Raw genomic sequence first — 19,343 nt, forward strand, 5'->3', positions numbered from 1 at the left:
CAGCTGCGGTTGGGGGCAGGGAGGCCACAGGCACTGCTGGAGAGCCCCTCAACCCCTTCTTTCTTGGCTTGAGAAGAAGGGGCTGCTGCTTTTGGCTAGGAGGGCACAGGCCTCTGAGAAGGTTCCAGAACAGAGTTGAGTCAGGACCAGATGTGTCTTTGGGGTGCAATTTAGAGGTCTTCCTTTTCCCACTATCTGTGAAGGTAGCTTTTGGAGACTGTCTCAGTAGATTCTGAGAGCCTGACCAGCATCTAATGCTAGTTAACTCTCACAGAGCCCTTGGGAGCTGGGCATCAGGGTGGTTGGTGGTCTTTGGGTGCTGAGCTGGGTGAACCACCTTAGGAGAGGGGTTCACTTGGCGCGTATAAACTTTCCCTGTCAGAGTTGAGGCTAGCGAAATGAGCAATGTGTGTATATATTTCCCTACCTTGTGTGTTTAACTGTATAAATATTAAATACAAAAGAGGAATCTGTACCAAAAAAAGTAATAAAGCCCATGTTTCTTTTCTCTCAAATCCAAACACCGAGTGAGTCAGATTTGTCTCTTGCTTGTAAAGGACAGCTCGGTGGTCCCAGGCACAGCGGATTATGGCCAGTGCCTGCCTCCACTCTCTGTAGCCTGAAGGTGGTGTCTGGGGGCTCTAGGGTGCATCCTCTGGTGTTGGGGGTTCAGGCAGGCACAAGAGTGGGTGGGTGTAGGAGATAAGCAGACACCTTTGGTTGGAAGGTGGTATGGGTAGATTTGTGATATGCGACTGAGCAGTGCTGGTGACCTTGGGTGGGGGCAAGTCCAGCCCTATGTGGGTTGTGTGTGAAGACCAGATTGGAGAAGAGCCAGGTGGGCCTTGAGTAGTCTCCTCCTAGCAGTCCTGAAGTGCGGCTTCTCTGTTCCCTTGTAACTGAGGAGCTTTTTGAGCCTGATCCTGGTGTTCTGGGTTGGCTGTGTCCCTGAGAACTTCATCAAGGTTGTTTGTGTTACCTTGTCTCTGAGAAAGGGGCCTGAGACCTTGCAAGTTGAGGGCTTTGAGGCTGGCTGTGCTGCTGTAGGATCTGAGCCTCCTTTGTGGCTTGTGAAGGAAAATACTCTTCTGATCCCAAGAGGGACTCAGGCAATGCCAACCTTCCTAGAGAGGGTTGGAAGGTTCCAGTGAGTTGTCAGCCAGGGAAAAGAGAACAGGCTTATCCCTAAGGGTGAGGCTCCTGGCAGGGAGAGGTGGGTGCTCTGCCTGCTTCCTTTGGTAGTATCCGTGACTTGGAACAACTAGGCTTTCCTCAAAGAGCCCTGCTACACTACTCCCTGCCTTTTTTTTGCTTTAGGTACCTTTCGGCAACTTGATTGACTCTCCCACTTGTAATAATGTGACTCAGATGTCCCCAGTCCCAGGAATACTTCTGAAGAGGAGTGTAGCCCTGAGGTAGTTTTGCTTTTGCCAGACCTTTAGCTACTTTGCATCTGTCTTTTGGGGTGGGCTCATTTGACAGGCTGTGCAGGGACAGGGCTGACCTCCAGCAGATGCCAGTCCCTGGTGGTGTGGGGGGCGGTGTGCCTGGGCCTCAGGGAGATCCTAAAATAAGCCAAAGCGTTGGACAGGTGGGGTATCGGCTTACTTGGGGAAACCCGTGTGGGCTAAAGCTTTCCAAGCCTCTTCAGATTCCTGATAGTTGAGAGGAGGTGGCTTTGTGTGAGGTGGGGGTGGGAGTAGGAGGATGGCTAAGTTTTTCCTTGGACTGTGGTGTGATTTGCAGCCAGAGGGTACTTCCTGGGGCCTCTGTCTCCCTGCAGGTGGATATGGAGTTGGCAGGGCCATTTATGTTTCCAGGGAGGGTGAACTCAAGAGTGGAAAACAGTCTGATTTGCTCAGGGCACACTGTGAAGCGGCTTGTGGCTCTTGGACTGGTGTTCCCAGCAGATGCCCATTGTCTGAGGCTTTGACAGCTGCTGGAACTTGGGAAAGGACCTTCTCTAATTCTCAGTCCTCTCTGGAAGCCCCATTCAGGTGACCTTAGCACCAAGGTCTACGTCTGTTCTGGTCCTACACTGTGAGAGTGACCCAGAGGTGATTTTTAGGATGGTCTGTGTCTATTGATTTACTTTGCTGTGTAAAAATACAATCATGCAAGAACTTTTGGGGCGAGTGCTGTTTCTCCTACACAGACTTATTTATAGAGGAAGGTGGGTGGGCCCCGTGTGTTGGGTTATGTTCTGCCCTGGCTCCCCAGTGCTCCTGACTCCCAGCTCATCTGCAATACAGCTGCTGGTGTCCCAGTGCCTGGTGGGCAGGATCTCCAGGGGATGCTTGGAAACTATGAAGTGGGACCTGAAGTGTGGTGTAAGGTTTAAGTATAGGAGTTAGAAGGTAACCAGGAAGCACCTGGAGCATGGGATCCTTTAGCAGGACTCTCTTTAAGAACCCCCTTAGGGCAAGGCACTAAATGCTCCAGATCACTGGACTCTGAGGAGTAAAGGACACACCAAGGTCACCAGCAGCAGAAAGGCAGAGCTGAGTTTAGCTCATCCTGGCTTGAAAATCCCTGCTTTGACATGTTCCTGGGTAGGCAAGTGTGAGACATCTTTTAAAAGTCAGTATTTTGAATTGTCACAATGTTACTTAGTGACTGCCAGGCCCAGCGCATAGTGGGCATGGCATTCCCAGTGAGACTTGTGGGCACTGGTCTGGAGAAAGTTGGTGCTGTCCTGGTCTCACCTGTTGCCTATGATGTGAGAGCTGTCTGTCTCAGTTGTTGGAAGTCACCTGCCTGGGGTTTCAGAGCTTTCCCAGACCCCTTGGTGTGAGCTGGAAACTTGACACTCAGAAGAGTAGAAAAGCCCAGTTTGGAGTGCTTTTTGCCTCTGGAAACTTAGTTGTCCTTCAGGGATCTCATTGGTTTATTCCGGGATCCCAGGGCTGGAGCTCCTCCCTTCTCAAACCCTTGGGGACCCACTCACTGCAGGGCTGTTTCCCACTGTGCCAAGAGTGTCTGTTGCCCTGGATGCCGGGCCATAGATTGATCCTATGGGGCAGCTACTATGTCCTTTATAGTCCTCCTCTGAGCATAGGCTTTGCCACATAGAAGAAGCCAGGCTGGCCTGAGGAGAGTGATATGGGATGTCAGCAGCTTAGCTTGGCTTCTCTCCCAGGCATATATGCCCAGGGAACCTGGGGGTCCTCCATTGTGGAGGCTGGCCTTCCATAGACCTTGGGCTAATGCTGTACTGAGTGCTGGGTATCTGTCAGGAGGGGACAGGGAGGCCATGTGTCCTTGCACTTCCCAAGCTGCTAGCTGGTATCTTGGTTTTCTAAGGGCCAGTTACCAAGCAGGGAGGGACTCAGATGAATTTTGGTTTTGTGGGTACCTACTGTGCTTGATGAGGCCCAGATGTGTTCCCTGCCTGCTGGGTTCACCTCCCCCTTAAGGGAGAAAGGACACAGTTGGAGGAGGAGGTGGAGGCCTTTGTGGGCATCTCCTGGGCATTCACCTCAGAGCCAGTAGAGCCATTTGCTCTGTGATGTCAGCTTTTCTGGCTGACCCTATCCTTGATACAGATTTGAAGCCACCAAGGCTGAGTGTGCCTTGAAGAGGGGCTTGTGATGCATATGGGCCTCAGAGGCCATGGGAAGGGAGGCCCCAGCGGACACTGTATGCCTCCCAGATCTGTTTCTGCAGCTCAGTGCTGGTCAAGTGACCTTGGCATATTTGGGGAGAATCCGCTGAGGGTCATTGTGCCAGTGTGTGCCATATGGTATTGAGTTACTGCTTTTGGGTAAGGCCTCACTCGGCCTAGGCCCTTGAGGAATGCGTGTAGATGGCCCTCGGAGTCACCACTCATTATGACAGTGGCTAATTTGGCCTCATTCCTGCCTGTTCCTAATTATCCCTTTCTGCTGGTCTGGGACATCCTAGGGGTGGACAGATTCCCTGAGTCTGGGCATTAGCTACATTGGAGCCATGTTAACCCCCACCCCACATGTGTCTTGTCTGTGTGGGCAAGAGACTGTGATATCGAGAGGCCTTCTGTAAAAACCAGACCTTGATGACTTTCTTTAGTAAAGATCTGGCCAGCACCTTGTGGCTCCTTGATACTGCACCCTTCCAGAACTCAACAAACCCTACAGTTGTGGCAGGTAGGGACCTTTTGGGAGGTGGAATGGTTTGAACCCGGAGTCACTGGGTCTGGCAGACAAAGATTTTTATCTGCTTGATGAACACTGAGGCTTGTGTGTGGGGGGACTGGCAAAATGGGAACATCCAGCAGAAGAACACTGTGTGCCATGGTCTTGTGATGGGTGGGAAGTGTAGCTGAGGTGGGGTAGGTGGGCTATGGGGAAAGGGCCAGGAGAGCCTGCGTGCCTGGAGAATGGGGCACAGCCAGCTGGGTGGCTGTGGACCTAGAGCCTGCTTTAGGAGTGTTAGGGGCTGTGTAGAGGTGAGGTAAAGAATTGGGGAGTGCTTGATAGGATGATGGGCTAGCTTAGGGGCTCAGGCTGTGCAGGGTCAGGGCTGATCTCCAGCAGATGCCAAACCCTGGTGGGTGTGGGTGTTGGGGCAATTTCTCAGGGAATAGAAAGCATGGGAATCAGGTGGGGTAGGTGGAATATAGGCACCCAGTAGTACAGTTGGGGAGGTGCAGGTGTTCCGTACTCTCAAAGCCGTGAGGAGCTGATAGGTGACAATCTTTGGCTCTGGGACTCAATACGTGTCCCATTTGGAGCACCTGAACCACATACTGGTAAGGGAGTTACTATAGCAGAGAGTGGGAAGTCAGGCTGATCCAGAATGAGGATGTGGAGAAGCACAGGGGATGGACCAGGTCCAGAGCAGCAAGTCAGGTCTAAACTTGGTCCTGAGCCATCAAAGTCAGGCAAGACGTCTGTTACCTCTGTTTATGCAGATGTGGGCTTTGTATGAAGGGAGCTGAAGCTCTTGAGAATGTCATTCTTCCTCTTGGCAAGAGGGACTAGCACACACTCCTTGGGTTAATTAACCCTCTCCAAGGGTTAATTTTGGCATAGCTTGCAGTAACCCTGAGTCATGGGGATAGAGGTAGGATTTTCAGACCAAAAATTCGAGACCAGGTCTGTGGTCAGAGATTGGGGGAATGAGAGTGCAGATGAGATGCACTAGGGGATGGGACATAGAAAAGCAACCCTGCTGGCGCTCGGACCCTGCCTAACTAGAGAATTGGCAATAGGTCCGGGCACCATCCCCAGAGCACTCTGCCTGCTTAGGATGACAGATGGGCCGCTTGCTCCCTGTGTTGCTCAGTGAGGTCTCCACAGAATAGACTTGAAGGGTGTGTCACTTTTGCCCACCTTGTGAGTGCCCTAGGGCTGATGTCCGCATCCTGTAGGCTCTGAAGTGGGGCAGAGGTAGAGGTGGGCCTTGGGCTGGCAGGAGATGCGGCATGTTGGTGGCACTGTCAGAGCCTGGAAGGGTGATTAGTAGGATAGCTAATGAATGTGCTGAATTAGCGCTGGGTGGCAAGTGCCAGGCCTTCAGATCTCACTGCTGCTTCTGTATCTGCTAGGAACAGTGGGCAGAGGGAGAGCTCTGCTCTCACATATGGCCCCACACAAATTGCTCTCATCTATAGGAGGATTTGGGTTCTCAGAAGATCTTTTTTTCATGTGTGATGCTGACCAGGACTGAGGCAGTGCCCTGAAATGGCCACATGCCAGCCTTTTCTCCCATAGCAGTGAAGTGGCCCCTCTGACCACCCAAGGGATATGGCCTGGACATGGGGTGTTCACAGGCTTCACAATCTTATTCAGCCAGCTCCACCTGAATCCATGTTGTTGCCATGTGGCATGTCTCTGGCCCTTGTTTGGGGCCACCATGTGGGAGCAGCCTGCAGCCTGTGGGTGAGCCATCTAGGTGAAGCAGGGGTCAGTCTCCCATAATCATACCTGGAGTGCAGAGGAGAGGCAGGCCTAGTATGCATGCAGGCCGTATAAAAGGGAGAGGCTGACAGCCAGGTTGAACCCCTGGGTCAGCTTCAAATTGGGGACAGGCCATTCTGAGCAGGCATAGCTCTGGGAGCTGAGCAAATGCTGGCCGGCAGTAGATGGTGTTTGGCAGGTACTCAGCTTGCCTGGTCACTCTGTCCTCTTCCCTCCTGGCTCAGCCAGCTCTGTGCCCCCAGGCTGGGCTGCAGGTACGGTTAGAGGATTGGTACAGAGGGGACACTGGCCCAGGGGTAGGGTTTAAGGCCTATTGTTACTCTCCACGTTTTTGTTCTGGTTCCTTGGCTTTCTGCTACTTACAGAGGGGCTCCTCTCTGAGACTGCTGACGTGAGGATTGAGGGGAAACACCTTGACACCTTGTCAGGGGACAGTGTCCATTAGGACAGACTCAACCTTAGAAGGCCTGGGGACTCCTGGCATTCTGGGGTCTCCATGGCTGCAAGAAGAGGAGCTGACAGTCCCTGTCTGCCAGGTAGTACCTCTATGTGCTTTGTGTTTTACATTGTATCACCTTTAATTGTCCTTCCTGATTATTGGCAGAGTGGGTTCCTGGAGGGGCCTGGGCTCAGAAGACATGGTGCCATCCAGGGACAGGTACTGTTGGCTAGTCAGCAAGGACTCCAGCTGACTGGGCACAGATCCCTCTTGGTCCTACGCAGTGCTCTGACCTGCACTCGGGTATGCAGCATCAGAAGGGACAGGGTAGAGGGTAACATTTCGGGGTAGGTTTCCCAGAAAATGGTAAAGACTTTGGGCTGAGCAGAATTCACTCAAAACTCATGATGTCACCCTGAAGTCAAGGTGGCCTGGAAGGCTGAGGTGGTGCTGAATCTATACTGAGGCCCCCCTGTGCCCAGGACCTGGGGCCTGTTAGGCCCCTGCCCAGGAAGTACAGTGTCTGTGGACAGGTCACCTCCAGGGCTTTCGTTTTCTTACAGCTCTCGTGGTCTCTTGCTGTGTGGCAAGTGGAAGCTGTACATCACTCATACATATGTTAGTTTGCTATTCCAGACTAAGTGCTGTCCCTTTTGAGACTGATGACCATTGTTAACTGTACAGTGTGACCTTGTGTGGAAATGGGGTCTATGTAAGTGTAATCCAGCTGGGCTGAGAATATGTTGGAGTGCGGTTTGCCCTGAATCTAACAACAGGCATCCTTATGAGAAGAGGAGACAGACACACAGAGGAGTGGCCATGGTGATGACAATTGCAGAGACTGGAGCAGTGCTGCCACAGGCCGTTGGCTGGCAAGGATTGCCTCAGATACCAGAAAGTGGGAGAGGCTGGGGACAGGTTCTCTCAGTGTTTTGGGAGGAGTATCTTGTGGATATCTGGATGTGTGCTCCTGTTCTCCAGGTCTGGAAGAGTAATTTTCTGTTGTTTGGAGCCCCTGGGTATGCTTTCTTGTTTTGTGTTTTGAGATAGGTCTTGCTGTACAGATCAGGCTGGTCTTGAACTCACTTAATGTAGTCCAGGCTGGCCTTGAACTTGCAGCGAACTGCCTCAGTGTCTGAACTGCTAGCTAGAATTATAGGCATACACTACCACACCTGGCCCATTTTTTTTGTTACAGCAGCTCCAGGATATCCTGTGATGCAGCTGTGAGTATGGGGCGCTGTTCTATGGCAGCCCCCCCCCACCTTGTGAGCCCCTTCCCCTATGACCTTACCCAGAGAAATCTGTGGCTTGGAGCAGGAGGTGCCTGAGATGCTAATAGAGGCAGGCAGTCTTCTGCGAATAAATCATGATTAGACATGCAGTGTCAGACTCTGAGATGAGGAGTGGGACCACCCATGGAGAGGGGAAAATCAACCATGAAATTGGTCATCTTGAGCATCTCATAAGCATGGGAGGCCCATACAAGTCTCTGTGTCCTTGTCCTGGTTAGAGGCCTCCCTGGGTGTCTTGAAGGTGCCTGGAGTGTGGTGATCAGGAGGGGCTGAGCTCTTCCCAGCACAGAGGCTCCTAAGGGGAGGTATCTACCATGTCAATCTGTGAAGGCAGGTCTCCAGACAAGGTTGAACACCACTTCCCTTTAACTTCTGATCCCAGAAAGAATCATGGAAACCTTACTCAGAAAGGTGTCTACTTTGTGCTGTTGACCTGGGCTGCCAGGGGTTTTTCTGCTGCCTCTGAAGGAGTATAGTATGGGTGCAGAAGCCACAAACAAGAAGCCCTGGCTTTGAAAGCCTGTTCAGCTCTGTCCAGTTGTCACTACCTGAGCCTGAATTTTGTTGGAGGCTTTGTAGGTGTCTACTCCAGCTGCTGTTTGTATATCCAGAGGATTGTCTCCTTTGTAGTTGGAGACTTCAGCTTGAGTCTGAAATCATGCTCCACCCCCAGCCTCAGGCAGGCCTGGGGTTATTTCTTGTGAACCCTAGGTTTCTGAGATACCACTGAGGGGTCTGGGAGCTGTGCTGGGCAAGGATGGGACATTCAGACCCTGGTACTGCCATGGATGACTATCAAAGTTCTATTGAAGCTGGAGGCTGGTCTGCCAGGCAGTGGTGTGCAGGCCAGGAGAGGTGGACATCAGTATGTGGCTGGAAGCTACATGGGCACTGACCCAAGGTCCCTAGAATGTTTTTACATCACCCAGTGGGTGTCTTACCTCACGTAGAGTTGGCCAGAGGCTTCTGCCTGTCCAGGTCTTCAGTGGGCATCTAGTTTTTGAGATTGCTGTGCGTTCCTGGGGTTTTGCCCAGTTTCTTTGTTCTCTACTCTGAGCAGATGAATCAGCCTGCCCTCAGGCCCCCTACCTTGAATCCTGAGAATTTGTGGCCCCCTCTGCCTTGTGACAGGATCTTGGGGTATTTTTCTGAAGGCAGTGTGTGTGAGGGGATATCCCTGCTTAGCCTTCCCCAGCAGGGCCTGATGAGAGCAGTGACCTTGTGTAGGGTGTGGGGAAAAGTAATGTGAGGAGTTTCCACACAGGCCCAGATCCTTTGTGGACTGCACTGCTGTCTACACAGGACAGGGAGGTTTAGCTTGGCTTGGCCAGCATCCTTGGAATAGCCAACCTGAGTCCCAGCTGTGCACAGCCTAGTCTGCTGTGGAGATGGAGAACCTGTGCCCAGGTGCCCAGGGAGTGGCCAGATGGGAAATACAAGAGGATGAGGGTTCTCTGGGCCACCCAAGGGGCATGTGGCTCTGTCCCCACCATGTCCCTTTGTCTCTGGAAGCAGACACTACTCCAGCCATGGCCACTGTCTGGTGAGTCAGCCTGCATTAGCACTTCATTGAAATGGATGGAGCTTTTCCTGGCTGGGGCAAAGCCAAGCAGCCTCCTGCTCTGGCCACAGCCTCATGTCCCTGAGGATGGAGGGTATCCTAGTCTGTCTGGTGACGGCAGCATGGTGCTTACCTTGCCCCAACCCAAGCCTGCTATGGACTTGGCATGCCAAATGCTGTCACAGTCCCTCAGTGGGTAGCAGGGCAAGCAGCCTGGTTGGATATGCCACTTCCCTTCTCTCCCTTCCCTAGCAGGCAAGTATTGTCCCACTATGTCACTGTAGTAACTAGATGGGACCTGTGACTGTCAGTAGCCCATGCCACATTGGGAGTCACAGCTGCTCAGCATCTTCAGGTTTAGGAGAGGGTGAGAACTACGTTTGGTTCACAGTGCCTGTCAGGGACCAAGTTGGGACTGAGATCATGTGGGTCCACTGGGCAGTGTCCAGGATGGGCACAGATGCCGGGCTCCTCCCTCCCATGGAAGCTGACGTGCCTGCTGATGCCATCTGTATGACAGATCCTAGTCCTGGGCCCACAGGACGAGACACCCAATGAAGTTAAGAGTTTATGGTAAACAATAGTGAAGAATATTTTAGCAGTATAGTGATTTATGTGATGTTTGGGACATATAGATAAATCATAAAGATGATTTGTTTTTTCTTCAGATTCATGTGTTTTGTATCATTAAGTGGGCAGTTATACTCCAAGAACAGTAGACATCATTGGAATCCACCCTACTCTGGCTTCTTGCTGGTCTGGACATGGGTTGGCCACTATCCCTGGACATCTTCCTGTGAAATGAAGCCCCTTGACCTTTGTGGGTGTCTTGGACTGGCCCTCCAGGTCTCTAGCCTGGATCATGTGAGAGGTGCTATCATGAGGTTCCCAGCTCTGGGAAGTACTGCTCCCATAGGGTATTGTAGCTCCTCACCAGCATAATAAAAATTCCATAGAGGGCTGCAGCCCTGCCCAGGGTATGTGAATGTAGCCATTCTGCTTGCCCAAGCCTTGGTCCTCCTAACCTTGGGCCTGCTGGTGGACCCTTATCCTACGTGCATTCTCCTTTCCCATCTCTGCAGGAGCCTCAGGAAAGGAAAGTAGGGAGAGGCATTAGAGCCAGGTGCTCTGTGGAACTTCTGTGCCAGTGGGCCCACAGGTCCTAGGTTTTCAGTGGCCACATGATACCATCTCACCTCTGCCCATGAGATTTAGGCTCAGATCTCCTAATAGGACCTTGATTTTGTGTTGAGGTTTGCTTTGGCCACCTATCCTTGTTGGCTGAGACCTAGCATATTGGACCAGGGGAGGCCTTTGGGACCTCGTGTTCACTGGAAGCAAAGAGCAGCCACAAACCCTGTGGGCATTCCTCATGGTGAGCCCATTCACTGGTCCACTCCATCACTTGGTCAGCAACGTCTAGGTATTTAGCATGACACACTAGTTCCCAGATCTGTGGCTCCCAGAGGTAATGCCCTTGGGGGTACTGATCCCAAGGTCATTGGCTTCTGTGGAGGCTGTGGGATGGGAAAGAACCCATATGGGGCAGGGATGGTGTCATTGTCCTGATCAGCAAGGAGGGGCTCACAAAGGCTCCCTTTTGGACAGATGGTACCTGGTGGCAGGCTGGAGATACCAAGAGATGGGCTTCTTCCCAGGAACATCCCCACCTCTGCTAACTGCCATCCAGAGGAATGTTTTGAAAGCCAGACAGTGTCGCAGGAAGAACTTACAGGGCTGGGAACAGCAGCTCACAGATGGCCTAGACCAGATTTTATGTTTCAGAAGCTGGGCCTGCTGATGCTTGGCTCATTCTTCCTGCATGACCTGAAGCCTTGTATTCTTACCTTTTCATTAATCTGGATTGCTGAGAGAGGGGGTAAAGGCTGGATTAGCTGCAACCATGAAGAGAGGCTGGATGAGCATGGGAATGGGTCAGGCCTCCCTCATCAAAGCTGGGTTCAGTGGTGCCGGGCAAAGGGGGTGGCTGGCATTGGGACCTCAATCCTGGGATTCAGAGAACTAGAAGGAAAGATCTGACCTCAGGACCTCATCCCCACTCTTCCAGAGTCCATGTCACCTGAGGTAGCCTCTCTCTCCATCGCCATTTCAAGAGTGCATAGTAAGATGCCTCACCCCATTCCTATACCTGGCCAGTCTCCACTTCTACAGGTCTCCCTCCAGGGCTTACCCCTGCCTATATTTCTTTTCTCTCCAAAAGTTTTAGAACTGGAAGCTGGTCTTTTTTTTCACTATGAAGGGCACACCATGCACTAGTGAGTTTATAGCTCCTAATTGGGAAATTGGCTGTGTCTGCCGCCTGGCCCAGCAGGGCTGCTGTTACCATGCGTGGTGAGGATGGTGGCACACAAGCACTGACTGCAAACAAGCCTGTTTTGTCTACTCACAAATTGTCATGTTGCTGTGACCCACTCCCCTGTCCTATATGCCTATAAGGGACCCATTCTGTGTGTGAATTTGAGGTAATCAGTGGCTGGTGGCTTGGGAGTGGAGAGTGCTTCGTTCTCTGCAAGGTGGATAGGCTCCTGGTGGGAACTATGTGAAGTTGCTGTCCATGTCCCCAAAAGCCATGTTTTTGTTCTTCCTGTGAGGGAGCTGTCTATGGCCCCTGAAGGCTCCTTGGCTTTGGGTCACATTCCTTTCCAAAGTAGAATCTGGGAGTCTACTCCCAGGACAGAGCCCAGGAATTGAGTCCACTCATCTTCCAAGTCACATGCATTCTGTTTGCGAGGACACAGAGGCTCAGAGCAGGCTCCTGCCACATACAGGATCTCGAGCCAGGCAGACGACTCCAGCAATGCCTGCGCCTATTCTTTTCCAAACATCCTTACTGGGATGTGGGCCACATGCCACACAGCACGCTCATAAAGTGTACAATTCAGTCGTTTTTACTGCAGTCAGACTTACAGAGCTATCGCCACAGTAAACATCAGGGCACTGTCATGGTGGGTGGAAGTGCTGTACTCAATACAGTCACACCCCTGTGCTGGTCTATTGTCACCTCTGTGCTTAACTTCTTGAGATGCTTGGAGGATGTGGCTTCACATGCAGTATATGCCTGCTTGTGACGACTGGCTGAGTGTTGTGTTTTCAAGGTTCTTCCATTTGCTAGCATGTCCCCTGCTTTGCTCATACTTAAGAGCAGCACCCATCTGTGAATGAAGCACATTCTGTTCATCCACCAGTCTTTTGGAATGCATGTGTTTCTCACTGTTACTGAAAGTGCTGGTGAGAGAGCTATATGTGTGTTCTAGGTGGAGTTCTGATTTCCGTTCCTTTGAATACATGGGAGGAGGGTTGCTGGGTCAGGTGGAATACTGTTTTGAGTGTTCCAGAGGATTTAGGTGTCTGAGCCACTGGTTCCACTGTGACTCTGCAGGCCGCACCTCCCTGTATGAACAGGACCCAACCCTCCTTTTAGATAATTCATGGCATCTCGCAGGGTTGGCAGCCCCTTCTTGGGGGAGCTCAGTAGACAGTCTTGACTGTAGTAACTGGGTCTGGGTTGTCGTTGGACTCTGCATCTCATTGATGATGTCTGGACAGGCAGGGTGGCTCCTGTACCTTCTGCCCTGGAGAAGCTCAGTGACTTGTACACAGGTTGGGTGAGGACAGGTGTCCTGTATAGTGCTGGCAGGGGTGGAAGTAGCTGGTGTGTGTTCTTGCTCAACATCCGTCTCTCCGTCAGCTCTTGGGAGATTTTCAACACCCACACTTGGAATAAAAAAAAAATTATTAATGAGCTTGGTGCAGTTGCCATGGGAATCTGTTGCTAATGAATCTCTGGGGTTTCCTCTTACCTTTGCTGAGCTGAGAAGGCCAGAGCTCACTCCTGACCAGGACGTATTTCCCACTCATTGTGTTGCTGTGGCAACGCCTGTCACTAATCCCTAGCCAGCTCCTGGTTTACCTGCCAGGCCCCAAGAGCCTGCTGCCCTTGTTACATAAAGCCATTTAGTGTGTTCCAGGCTGCTCTTGGCTACTCAGTGCCCTGGGAGGTTTACCTGTCCTCCAGAGCTACTTGTGGGGTCCTCTAGATGCGAAGAGCAAAAGCAGTGTTTGGGGGCTTTCTGGAGAGAGGACCCTGGGCCACAGCTTTACCTTGAGACCTTTTCCCATAGCAGGCAGTCAGTAAATGCTCAACAGATGAGTGAGCATTCCCTCTGACTTACCTTGGTCAGTAAGCATCTAAGACAGGGCCTGAATTAAGGCTGACCAAGGCAGTGCTCACACCTGCAGTTGCCACCTGCCAAATATGCTGCTTTCTGCTTTCCTTGGCTGCTGAGCTTGATAGGTCCCTAGGCCTTGGGGATGGGCAGGCTGCCCTGTATCCCTAGTGCCTCTGCCTTCCTACTGGATAATATGTGGGGTGGGTTGGGATCTTGAGCTCTGCAGTCCCTTCTACCCTTTAGGAGGGTGCCTGCTCATGGCAAAGTCTTGGGCAGTGCTGTGGGACCTGAGTGCAAGGGTCCTGTGCTCAGTAAACAACTGTGTAGAAAAATGGGGTTGTGGTGGGGAGAAGGAATGTTCTGGATTGCTGCAAGTAGTAGAGCACTCCATCTACACCCTAGGTAGTGACCTTGCAGCCAAGTCTTCCTGGAATCTGGTACCCTCCTTCCTGGACAAGTGTATAGCTGAGTGCAACTTAGGAATCAGGTTGACCATTGTACCTGCCAATCCTTGAAGTTCTTGAGGTCCTTGAGGTCCCCAGCTTGTGGATAATATCTCCCTCCTGCTCTGGGCCCCAACCCAAGCCTTTATCCTGTACCCTACGCTGGCTGAGGTGGTTTTTGGGCCTGTGACTATGGAGAGCTGAGTGGATGGGTGCAGTGGGCCAGGCCAGTCCTGAACTTCGAGTTGACCAGGAGCCCTGCCCGGAGCCAGCAGATATGGGTGTCAGACTGGAGGCATGTGCTTAACCATTCCCATGTGATGTTGCAGGCCTTGTCTAGGCTTAATAGTGCTGTCCTGTTCCCTTCTAGGAGCAGTGGGAGCTTGACCCCATAGATAAGGCAGTTCCACAAGGGGTTTTTCCAGCCTGTGTGTGTATTGGTGGGACTCAGAGTTGAGGGTTTGGGACTATTGATGGTATTCGGGGCCAAGTCCCATGTCCACTCAGTATGTAGATTTTGTAGGTCAGCAGCGCATGCCCAAAACCTCTATGACCAGGCTGTGTGGCCTAATATATGGCCAAGCTTGTGTCTGGAGACTTTTGCTTGGTGTGGGCTTGGATTTGTGGCTAAGGGTGTGTGCATTGGGGGGATGACAGAGAGAAATAGACTCAAAGTACTCCAGATCTGCCAGTGGCTTCTGTGCCCCTACCTTCTCTATGTATTCTCAGAGATGGCTTGTCTGTGGGGACAAGTCCTGGGACACAGTCAAGAATCTCTATGAAATGTCAGCATAGACTGGAATAGTGGCTCTCCACGGTGGCCCAGGTAAAGCAGATCCCCTGACCTAGGAAATATCTTTTTTTGTTTGTTTTTGAGACAGGGTCTCGCTGTATAGTTCAGGTTGGCCTGTATTCACTGTGTAGCCCAGGCCGGCCTCAAACTTGTAGTGACCTCCTGTCCGAACCTCCTCCTGTCCAAACCTCCTGAGTGCTGAGGTTACAGTATTACACCTGGCTAGGAAGCGTGTCTTTGTCCCTCTGGCCTTGGGTGACCCAGAGGGGTCCAGCTTGGGACTTGATGCAGGGGTATTGGGGACTGTTCCCAGCTCTCACTGTGATGAGGACACTGCCCCTGCTTGCCCTCTCAGCCTGCAGGCAACCCTTGGTGGAACTCTTGTGTCTGGCCCGGATCCTTTGTCTCTGATGCCTGTTTTTCACTGTGGTACATCTACCTCTGGGTCCTACTGGAAGAGCATCAGAGACTTTTTGGCTACCTTCTAAAAGTGTAGCCAGGCCACCCCTGGATTTATGTTGGGTGGACATGTACTTGAGGCTGTCTTGTTGCAGAGGCCCTTCCTGCCCTTGGCCTTTTTGTCGCTCTGAGGGCCCACCAGGGCTGCCCTGCAGTAGGACACAGCCCTGTCAGAAAGGTACTCTGTTCCCAGGGCTATATAAAGTGTGGGGAGCTCAGGGAAGCCCTGCGCAGCCTGTGCCAAGAGAGCCTCTGTCTGCCTTGCCCGCGGGCTGCCTCCTGCATGGGGTACACAGCTATCCTTGGTCAGGGTGCTGCCATCACAGCAGAAAGTTTGGGTCTCACAGCTGGTGTTTTCCTGCACATTTGAAATATTGCTGTATGGATGGCTGGGATTGCAGGATGTTTTAATTCCTAATTTAGACTCTTTATGCGTGGAACTGAACCCCTACTCACCTCTCGCAGTGCCTCCCTCCTTGCTGTCTAATCCCAGCTTCCCACGGGTACCCAAGGAGTGTGCTGGAGGTGGAGCTGCCTTGGACCCCTCCCCAGCCATGGGGCATCTTCAGTGGCTGTTCAGGGCCCTGAAGGAGTTGGGCTCTACTCATCTTTGGCATCCACTATAGGACCTCTTGTGAAGGCAGCTTCCATCCTTGTGCACCTCAGTGCCTGCTCTGGGACCAGGTCCTGAGGCCATGTGGCCAGGCCGGCCTTCCCTGGGCGGGGGTTGGGAGCCTAAGGAATCTGTGGCAGCCTGGGCAGGCTCAGCTGTCTGCCTGGGGAAGCAGAGACAAGCGGGAGGGACACCCCAACCCCAGTGGTGCCACCCTTGGCCTTTTCATGAGTTTCAGTGATCCTCTGAGGGCCACTTACTCTTTATCTTTTCACTTTAATTAGAAAGTATATATTTTTTCCTCTTGCAAGGGTTTGAAGCTTCCTGGTCACCATGCACATTAAGCTAGTCTCTCTCCACGTTCCGTCCTTGAGAGGAGTTCTGGGCTTGGAGGAGCTGAACTGTCTTCTCCAGCTTGTTGGGCTACCACAGTGAGAGGGCAGGAGCTGCTTAGAGCCAGGACCCATTCTGCGTGGGGCATATGACCTGATATTGCAGATAAGGGCTGCATCAGGGCCTGGACCATACCATCTGCCACCTGTCATTTGGGGCTGGCTCTTGTCTTTGGTTTATTCTGTCCCAGCTTCTCAGCTTTGCAGCTTTCTGGATGTTTTGAAGAGCCTGGGGAGACCTTGCTGTTGTCAGCTGAGGTGTCCCCAGTCTGGAGCAGACAGGGTGTAGGGTGTAGGAGGCTGTACCCAGTCCCTGAAGCTTCACTTGGTCCACAACCCTCACACAGCACAGGACTGCTCAGTCTCCAGCCTGGGAGGGTGAGTCTCCCTTCTGGGCCTTTACCCCAGTGTATCCTCATCCTAGCCCCTCCTATATATATGCATAACACCTCTCCCTCACATGCTCTGGGGAGTCCCCAAACCCCCCTGTCAAGGGGTGTGCTCCACCCAGCATGTCCCAGACACTTTGTAGAATGGTCCTTCCATAGCCCCATTGGGAATGGGTGCTGGGACAGCTGCCTGCTTATGTCCTTCCTGTGCTACCCCGGGCTTAGCACCAGGGTGGAATGAATCCCCAGAGAGCTTGTTACCTCCAACCCTAGAAGTCCCCACAGGAAGGACATCGGCAGGCAGCTACCCCAAAACTCACAGTACCAGGCCCACCTCCATTCCAAGGCTGTGGGGTCCTACCTGCACTTGAGTGCTGAACCCTAGGGTGTACCTTCTGTGTGGTAGTGGGGGAATCCTGAGACCAGGAACAGCAGGTAATCTTCAACTTTCACCATAGTACTTCAGTTTCTGAGGGGAACCTGGTGATTTCCTGATTAAACAATTGTTAAAGCTTCAACTTCTTGGAGCTGGATTCCTGTAGCCACAGGACAGAATAAAGGCCCCTCTACCTAACAGACAACCCTGCACAAGGGCAGCCAGTGGGTGACATGTGGCCCAACTTCCATGTAGAGCATTCAGTAGTGTAGTGCTCCATTGGCCCAGCATGATCATCTTGGGGCTCATTGGATACCTCAGTGGATAGCAGCTTAGTTCTGAGGTTAGGCAGGTTGGAGTCAGCCTGGCCTGTTTTGAGTTGATCTGCTCAGCATTTAGGTCCAGCCCTGTGGTGGGTCAGACCCAGGGACATTGGGGACATCCTGATGGGCAGGTAACAAGGGGAGGAGCAGCAACTGCCAGGAGGGCTGCTACCTTGCTTGAGCCCAGGGGGACATAGATATGGGGCTGGTGGCCAGCAGGAATCTTGTGAGAACCTCTAGTGTGACAGGTGTGCCCTGGCCTGAGGCTTGGCTCCTGGATGGGGTTGCTGTCATGCCATGGGGTCTCAGGAGCTATCATGTTTGTGCACATAGACACAGGAGCTGCTGTGACATAGTCTTGTCTTACTTACCTTTTTAGTGTTTAAAACTGGGAAATTAAAAAATCCTTGTTTACTGATGCACTTAGAAACACTAATGATGAACATAGTGTTAGCATAATACATTCTGTTATGAAAAATGGCTGTGTTTTCTAAAGTGCAAAGATTGGGAGTGGGTGTTGCTTTGGTCATGTAGGGAGTGTGAGAGAGGGCTCCTTTCTCTATCCTGAGAGCAGCTACCCTTAACCCCAGCCCAAACCCCACTCCCCAGGCTCTTTACAAAGCACCTTACAGGGAATCATGACACCTGGAGCCCTTGCTTCTGAGGTCCCAGTAGGGAATGGGGCAGGGTCTCCACCTATGTTGTCTCTGTGACAGTGGCTGGGCTGCCAGGTGTGGCTGGGTCACGTAGGCCCTGAGGTCACCAGAAGGGTCAAGGGCTGAGCATAGCATCTCCTTCTATCCCTCCTAGAGGTACCACACCTCCTGTGAGGAGCCCAGAACCGTGCAAATGCAAGTAACAGTCCCCAGCAGCCAAATACAAACTTAGCTCACACATGGAGATGTGGGCTCTCTGCCTATACTATCTGGGGATTGGAGGTGGATAGGCAACCCCAGGATTTGTCAACTGTGGGCTCCCAGAGCTATGGCCAGCAAGGTTTGAAAGGGCGAGAGTGGGAGCTGGTCCCATCTGCTCTCACTCTAAAAGAAGGGGTGCTCGTGAATGAAAGACTACACTCTGTGCAGGGCTGTTACCCCGCCCCCACCAGGGCACCCAGCAATTTCTGCAACTGTAGCAGCTGTGTGTGGACAGCCTGGCATGCTGAGAGGGGAGAGGAGTCCCATTAGCTAAAAGAATGACTCAGACATTCATAGAGCCTTCTCCTTTTTGGCGATTTCCAAGAATTCTGCTTCAACATAATGGATGGAGTTATTAGGGGATTAATTGAGACTTTGGAGGGAAGCCAGGGTGGACCACTTGATGTAGCACTTGCCAGGAGACTCCCCAGGGTCCTGGTCTGTGGCCAGCTCCTGTGGCCAACAGGAGGCACCCCCTCACTGGCCTGACCCCAACTCAGCTGTGTATGCATGATCTGTTGAGACTGAGGTCCTACTGTGTGCCTTTGTAACCCCACATCATATAAGGTCATACTCCGTATGGTCATCTCAGTGTCCACCCTCCTCTGTGGGACATCTGCTGTGGGATTAGGTTAGCACAGGATATGGGGCGGTTGGCCCCAACGGTCCCTCCTGCTGTGTCAGTGTCCCATGTTCCCCCTGCACAGCCCTGGCATGGACTGTGCAATGGCTTCAGTGAGTCTCTGTTACGAAAAATAGTGGGACCCTACTCCCACTCTGAGTCTCCCTTTCTCTACTGGTCACTCAGTCCTTCACTCTATGTTCACTTGCTTCCTACAGAATGTGTCACTTGTTCTTCATTGTCCTCCTGTGCCCATCTCAGTGATGGCCAGTTTCCAACACATTGTAGGTATTTACTAATCAACTGGAGGCTGACGGGTGGCCTCCGGCTACTGTTAGGGTGAGTTTTGAAGGTTGAGTAGGATGTTCTAAATGCAGAAAGGTAGTTGAAGTGTTGCAGGTGGTAGGTGAATAAGGGGTGGGCGCAGAGAGGGTACATGAGTGTGCTGTGGCCTATGAAGTCTCCCAAGCATGCCATCCCAAAGCCTAGACTCTGTTCTGGCCTCCTCCTTCCTGGTCCGGAGCTTTTGTACTTCCAGGAAGAGGGAAGGTCACCCTGCTGTGGCTGGGAGAGGCCCAGCGTACCTCTATTCTGCGCATGTGGGGACTTACATGTCTTGGGCTCAATGCAC

At 52.2% G+C, this 19,343-nt stretch overlaps 1 protein-coding gene across 5 annotated transcripts in view; it reads left to right on the plus strand.

Annotated features, from left to right (window-relative positions):
- The window catches only part of Cacna1h (calcium voltage-gated channel subunit alpha1 H), a 58,402-nt gene that overhangs the window by 1,800 nt on the left and 37,259 nt on the right, over window positions 1-19,343 (plus strand). The gene's annotated exons all lie outside the window — the stretch shown is intronic.

The sequence above is a fragment of the Cavia porcellus genome, unplaced genomic scaffold (genome assembly GCF_034190915.1).
Source record: "Cavia porcellus strain 051 isolate PalLab524CR breed Dunkin Hartley unplaced genomic scaffold, mCavPor4.1 scaffold_16, whole genome shotgun sequence".
Taxonomy (NCBI): domain Eukaryota; kingdom Metazoa; phylum Chordata; class Mammalia; order Rodentia; family Caviidae; genus Cavia; species Cavia porcellus.